The sequence below is a fragment of the Centruroides sculpturatus genome, unplaced genomic scaffold (assembly GCF_000671375.1).
Source record: "Centruroides sculpturatus isolate CEXI.00-Female unplaced genomic scaffold, Cexi_2.0 scaffold538, whole genome shotgun sequence".
Lineage (NCBI taxonomy): Eukaryota > Metazoa > Arthropoda > Arachnida > Scorpiones > Buthidae > Centruroides > Centruroides sculpturatus.
The window spans coordinates 22140-29225 of record NW_019384775.1 but is presented as its reverse complement, the minus strand read 5'-3'; positions in this window follow the sequence as shown (position 1 = coordinate 29225).

Sequence of the window (7086 nt, the reverse complement as noted above, 5' to 3'; positions counted from 1 at the left end):
GTTGGATCCCGTGTGGATTAAATATTGATAGACGCTGGGCTATTTGCAACTTTTATTATTGAACTCTTGTAGTAATAACATATTAGATTAAGTATGGTAGACTATACTAAAAAGCTTTCCAACATCGTGTACGATATTTCGAAAGTAATGCGATTTGTGGAATGCTTTTTCATAATAGCCCTATAAAGTATACTCTTAAAAATTGTATAAGTGTAAAAATTTTAAATAAAAGTTTAAAGATTATTTTTCCAAAAACCTACACAAATCCATCTTTGTAGCTTTTCTTGCAAATTTTATTAATACGTGGTAGGCGCCAAAAGTTTTCGGCCTAACTATATTTTAGACATGATAGGGATAAAATAATGATAGTATCAGATAACACCATCTGTATGTGACACCATCTGTTAATTTGCATCATGTTCATCTCTTGCAGGACAATGCTCCATTGTACACGGCTGTCATTGCCGAAGCTACTGTGAAAGAATATGGGTTTGAAGAGCTTGACCATCCACCCTACATCCTGGACCTGGCTCTGTGTAATTATTATCTGTTTCCAAAACTCAAAAAAAAAGCCTTCGAAAAAGTCATGAAGCAGGGGACAGTTTATGAGCATTTTACAGAAAAAAATGTGGATTATTTTTTCAAGGGTATTGAAATGCTAATTCTAAAATGTAATAAGTGTGTTGAATTGCAAGGAGACTATATTGAAAAATGACACCATTGTTTTATACCTTTAATATCTAAAACATAGTTCGACCGGCCTACTTTTGGCGCCTACCAGATATTGTACATTACACTCCGCTGCAGAATTTAGCGAAGTGATTTCACAAATAAATCCCATTGAAAATTTTTGAAAAACTTTTTTTACAAAATTAAAAATTAAAAATTTATAAATAATGTATAAGAATAAAGATTCTCCTGATGACATCTCTACTCGAGTAAGTAAGAATACTGTTTATAAATATATAGATATTTCAAAATTGATTTACAAATTTTATGAATGAAAATGAAGGATTGCGTAAATCATGGAAAGCATTTTTGTTTTGATCGAAAATATTTCACAATATAATGAAATGTTTTCAAGGAAGTATGCAAATTATGCAGAATAAAAGCAACGGATTTCACAAATTAAAGAAAGTATTTCAATAACTTGAAGACAAAATATCGCGTTTCATCTAAAATGCTGTTTTATTACGTTTCTTTCTTTAAAAAAGACCACATTGGACATTACAAATAAAAGGGAAAATATAGAATGGAAAGAGCAAGGGTAGGATTGGAAGTGTTACATGGTGTAATAGATTTATCATCACAAGATTCTGAAGAAAATATTACGTATAGGCGAATGGTTGATTTTAAGAACCTTTAACAAAATTAAAAATTTGTAAATAATGTATAAGAATAAAGATTCTCCTGATGACATCTCTACTCGAGTAAGTAAGAATACTGTTTATAAATATATAGATATTTCAAAATTCGAAGAGTGCGAAGGATATCTTGAAAATATCAGGAATAGTTTTAAAACGGCATGGCAGGAAGATAGAGAAGAATATCAGCAGCTATGAACAATTTCAGGCAGATAATTCGTAATTCTTGATGACATCAAAACAAAATTAGAGACTAACAATATCAAAAAAGTAAAACTATGTTTTGCAGATATCTGAAAGAAGTAAACAAGTAACGAAAAGTAAATAAACGGAAAAGACTAAAGAAAGGTAATATGTCAATTATCAATTCAAGAATAATGAATGAAAGAGGATGTTATGCAATACATTTTTATTCCATCAGATGGAGCCTATGGCGAGTACAGTTGCATTTTATTGTACTGTACAGTGCCGCTTACTGTCAGAAAACAAACTACTAGCCTTTCTAGTTCATTTTCTGGCCACTAGTAACTAGTTCGCTTTTAGTGTAAACGAACTAGTAACTTTAGACGTATTGCTGCTTCATGTTCTTTTAGTATTTCTTCCAGCTTCCGTTTAGTTTCGCCTATGTAACACATTGGTTGAGAGCACGTACAGTATTGTACATGAAAGTTATATAACCAATGCTACGCCTGTGAAATTGCAATTACAAATAAGAAAACTAAAAAATACTGATGATAAAATAAACAAATAAAGAAATGAATATGATAAAAAAAAAATACTTTATTTATATGTAAATTGATGTATAAAACATAAATAAGCTATCTAATATAGCTAAGATAAAAATTCTTTCTTCAAATGACCTATCTTCTCCGCTCTAGTATGAAATAACAATAAGCAGCTAAGATGTCAGTGTGTGATCGCACAAGTGTTTTATTATGGCTAACGCTTTACAAAGAGAACATTCTCGAAGACACAAGGGAACAATATTTCATGTCATCAGATAAAATATTATTTAGTAATTGACCTAAGAAAATTAAAACAAAAAGTCTTTTTCTCAAACAAAGCAAACGAATAATAATATATAAATTTATATACAATAAATTGATAAAGTAATTAATTTAAATAAATAATATATAAGCTTTTCTATAAAAATGATCTTTTGTATGCAAGTAAAAAATTTTCATGTAAATGATCTATTTTATGCAAGTAAAGAATTTTTATTCACCCACACCTCATCGGCAGATTATTTACAAAAGTAATAAAACTCTCGCAACTTTTTCGACTACAGGTATTATTGAATAAATAAAACTAAAAATGAATATATAGGATTAGCTATCAATAGATAAAAGTTATAAATTTATATATTTTTTAATAGATATTTGTATCAACAGTCTTTAGACAGAATATATATTCCATTTTCAGTAGTAATTATAATAGATCCCGGTGAACAGGTGAAAGGAATTACATCAAAAATTCAAAAAAACCTCCAAAACAAAATACGAGTGAATCCAATGTACGATAGAGTTTATCTGTTGAAAATAAACAAACTTTCAACGAAATCTAAAGATTTTATTACAATTTAAATACTTGGATAAATAGATATTGATAATTTACAGGTAATAGAATGACGATGAGACCACGCGATGTAAACAAAACCCACGTGGCCACGGCTTTTTACATTTCCACGTGGCGCTTGCAACGAAGTTTGAGATAATAAAAATAATTTTAACAAACAATATTATTTATCGAAATAGCAATTTATATAGCCATTTCTATTATTTATGTAATTAAATAATACAAAACAAAAAATAAACGTAAATTTACTTTCCGTATTTCACGTTTTTCAAATTGACTGGAAACAAATGAATATAATAAAAAAATTACTTTATTCATGTATATATCAATGTATTTAACACAAATTCATAATTTGAGACGACCATAATTTAGAATTAATGTTCGCTCAGAGGCTATATGCTTGCGCTCCCAGGTGGTTTTCGGTCAGTAGAGAATGCAACCAGCCGTGCTAACTGGTCTTCGGGACAATCGGCTAGGAAGGTGAAAAATGTGGATTAGTGTGAAAAATTAATTAATTCTTTTTTACTCTATTATTGTTACTGTTGGAAAAGTGAGCTCTGCCCATTCGAGTAGAATAGCACAATCTCAACCAGAAAAAAAAGTGCGACATCGTCCTCACACCGGTCTGACTTGAAGAACTGTCCCCGGTCTTGAGACCGACGACAGGAAGTGTCAGGTGGGCATCCTCAGGAAACGTCCTCTAGGAATTCCGAACATAGGTAAGATGCCTACTACTCAATTATTAACCTACGCAATGCGACTAAACCTTCGGGGCAAAATCCTACCAATTCGCCATGGATACTGAACGCGTCGCGGACGCGAGTACGGACCTATATTTGTATTAGGACACAGAGCTAGACACAGATAAGGCGACATACATTGGCGCGCGGCTGCCGGTTGCGGCAATTTCTGTATATCGCATCCATAGCATTTGGGGGACGCCCGTACGTTTTATATGTTTATTTCGAACGAAATCATATTTCACACGTTCGAAGCTTAGTGGAGTCATCTCCATGCACACTATGATTATTTTTTAGTTTGTTTAGCGTGACATATACTCCAACAGTATTTCGATTTGATTTTAAGTAGAGGAAATGTGAAGCGAAACGTTTTGAAACAACGTTCCAAGCATCGAATACAATCTCTCGTTAGCAATACACTGTGAAATGTCAGAACCGTTATCGTTAAATCGCACATCTGTGTGAAGTAGCGACAAATGTTGGAAAACTTTCTGTCCAACCCAATAAAAATAATAGCGAGGTTGAGGCCGAAGTTTTAAACGCGAAAACGTGTTTGTCGGACGTTCAGCGCCGCTTTTTTGTAAGCCTAGAAGTTTGACAATGGTGTTTGAAATGTCGAGCATGATTCCAATGATATAGGAAAGCGGCGCTGAACGTCCGACGTACACGTTTTCGCGTTTGAAACTTCGGCTTCAACCTCGCTATTAAATGCATTTTAGACGTTTAGTGTTATATTTTCTCGTATTCTTTCTGGTGGACAACAAGAGCCAACGTATTCTCTGAAGCCACGAGCTCAGTTACATTGTTCTCTGTTCCATCATCGTTTCTGACAGTGGCCCAATATCGCGGTTGTACGACTATGGGCTTCTCCGGACATAAGACCGGGGCCCTCCCGGGACCCCGCTGGCTGTGGGGTCCCGGGAGGTAAGGAGGATGAAGCTGTGCAGTGTGCTGAGTGAAAGAAATGAACGGGTGTTACCAATCAATCAAACTTTATTAGCAAAAAGAGAGTTTCTCTGTTGCCGAGTTGGCCCACCAGTGGCCAAGCGGTCTTTGTACTCTGAACACTGGCAGTTCGGTCGTGGGTTCGAACCTCGCTCGGATGGGCTGGGCACGTGGAGTTTTCCGGGTTTTCTCCACGTCTGTAACGCCTAAATGGGGGCCAGTTTCCCTTAAAAAGACCTCCCGGAAGACATTCCCCCTAGGCAAGATCACCCAAGAGTTGCGTTGCCATAACTAAACAAACTGAAACTGTTATAGGTTTTTAAAACCCTTTCCGCCCTAGGAGGACCTCTTTTTGCAAGCCCATTATGGATTTGACTAGGCCCACAATGGGGCTGCCGGGTGGTGAGGGACGAGGCCTAACATATCCGAATGGACCACCCCCGAAAAATTCCTGGGGATTTTTCGAGCCCGGGTCCCCCAGAGCGGTAGGCTGCCACCTTGACCGCTCGGTCATCCGGCCGCCATTGCAGTGGTTAATACATATTTTGAATAAAAATTTACAAAGATACTGTAGCAGCTTACAAATTATCAAATTTATACACATAAATACAGTAGGTACCGTGTAATCCTGTTTTAACATAGAATACAATTTTATCGGAAGTAATGATATAGATACAATTGACTTTTATTCAATGTTGAAATATATTCAGTGGATTTTTTAGTTTTTTATTATTTCTATGATTTTGATGAAATAGTTATATAAATTATAAAGGTCTTTTTTATTAAGGTTTTTTAAGTTATTTCTGAAATCGAGAGATGGACTACATTGAAGAATACACATAATATTGTATGAGTCGACAATTTTGTAGTAGATGTTGCATCGAGAAATCATCGGATTTGCACCACAAGCATTGGTATTTGAAAAATTGATATAGGTGTTGCTAATAAAAAGTGGATATTTATTGAGACGTAGTTAGGATATTAATCTTTTCACACTAAGATTTATCGGTTTATTCATGTACGGTTAAGAGGATGATATTTTTAGGATATCTATATACCAAGAATGGTAATTACTTCGACTTAGGCTGACTTGATCGTTGTTTATAGATTGAGAAATTGCAGATTCCAGTAACAGTGTGTAGCCGTATTTCCAGTCCTGAAGATTATCTTTAAATAGCAGATCAAAAGAATTTAGTACAGTATTTTGTTAAATTTAGTTTGCCAGAGATGCTCTGATTTTGGTTTTTTACAATATTTAGTTATTTCCATGTGTAAAAAAAATAATGTTGTCATCATTTTTAAATTTTAGTCAATAATAAAATTTAATTAATCGTTTTAAGAAGAAAGGATAAGATCGTATGCGATTAGTTTCGTAGCGTATAGCGTAACGGAAACCGTGAAATGAACGGGCGTTATTGAAAACGACATTTTTCTCTTTTCTCCGTGCAGATTCGTCGACACATAATCCCGAGGCCCACACTCGGAATATCGAGTGAAGAAATCGCTGGCTGAAGAAGTCCATCAAGTCGCTCCGCAAGGACAGCTGCACCTGCACCCGCACCTACGTGTACAGGATGCGGTTCCTGTCCAAGTTGCTAACAACATCGGCAAACTTCCGGCAGTTTGTCGGGGACATCGTGGCCGTCTACTCGGGCCCCGGTCGCCAGGGTCTCCAACTCCTGACGATCGGTGTGCCTGTGGATCAACATCTGCCGCCAGAGGAGCCCTATTTCGATGTTCCCGTGCACGAGGGCGATGAAGAGGAACGGCAGGAGGAAAATGACCGCCCTGTGAGTAGTGTAGCTTGTGTATTGTGCGCGTGAAACCTGGATTATGCGATTTTTCAGACAACATTGGGTACCACCTTTGTCATCAACCCCCAGGACCAAGCCGAGGTGGGAACCAGCGACCTCTCTCCGTCCTCACCTACACAACATCAAGAACAGGTATCGCCAATTAGCGAGAGGACGTCGCGATAGACGCAGGATGATACACTGTTGAAGGTGAGTGTAGAATCTGTTTTCTTGGTCTTTTACATCGGCAGTTAGAATGTGTTAGAAATAGCGCAATAGAAGCGTGCTAGCCGCGTGTTAGGTTGCAATAGGATCGGCAGCGTAGGAGAAAACGTCGCCTAAATAGCCGTAATAACTTGGCGATTTTAAACTGATTTGTTTGGGTGCTAATTTTTTCCACCTCCTTCATATTTTCCTATCCCCTAATTTTAGATGATGTGAAGGAGGCAGAAAAAATAGGAACCCGAACAAATCAGTTTAAAATCGCCAAGTTCATTTATAATAAAAACATCAAGAACAAGTTTCGGACAAAAAACATTCCAAAATAGTTTTCAAAAGAGCTCCTAATTTATATAGTATTCTCAGAAATTATAAAGATGCTTAAGAAAGAAGAAAAAGCGGACGTATATAAACTTCCATTTGAAAATCAGCAACTAGGAATTAAGAAAG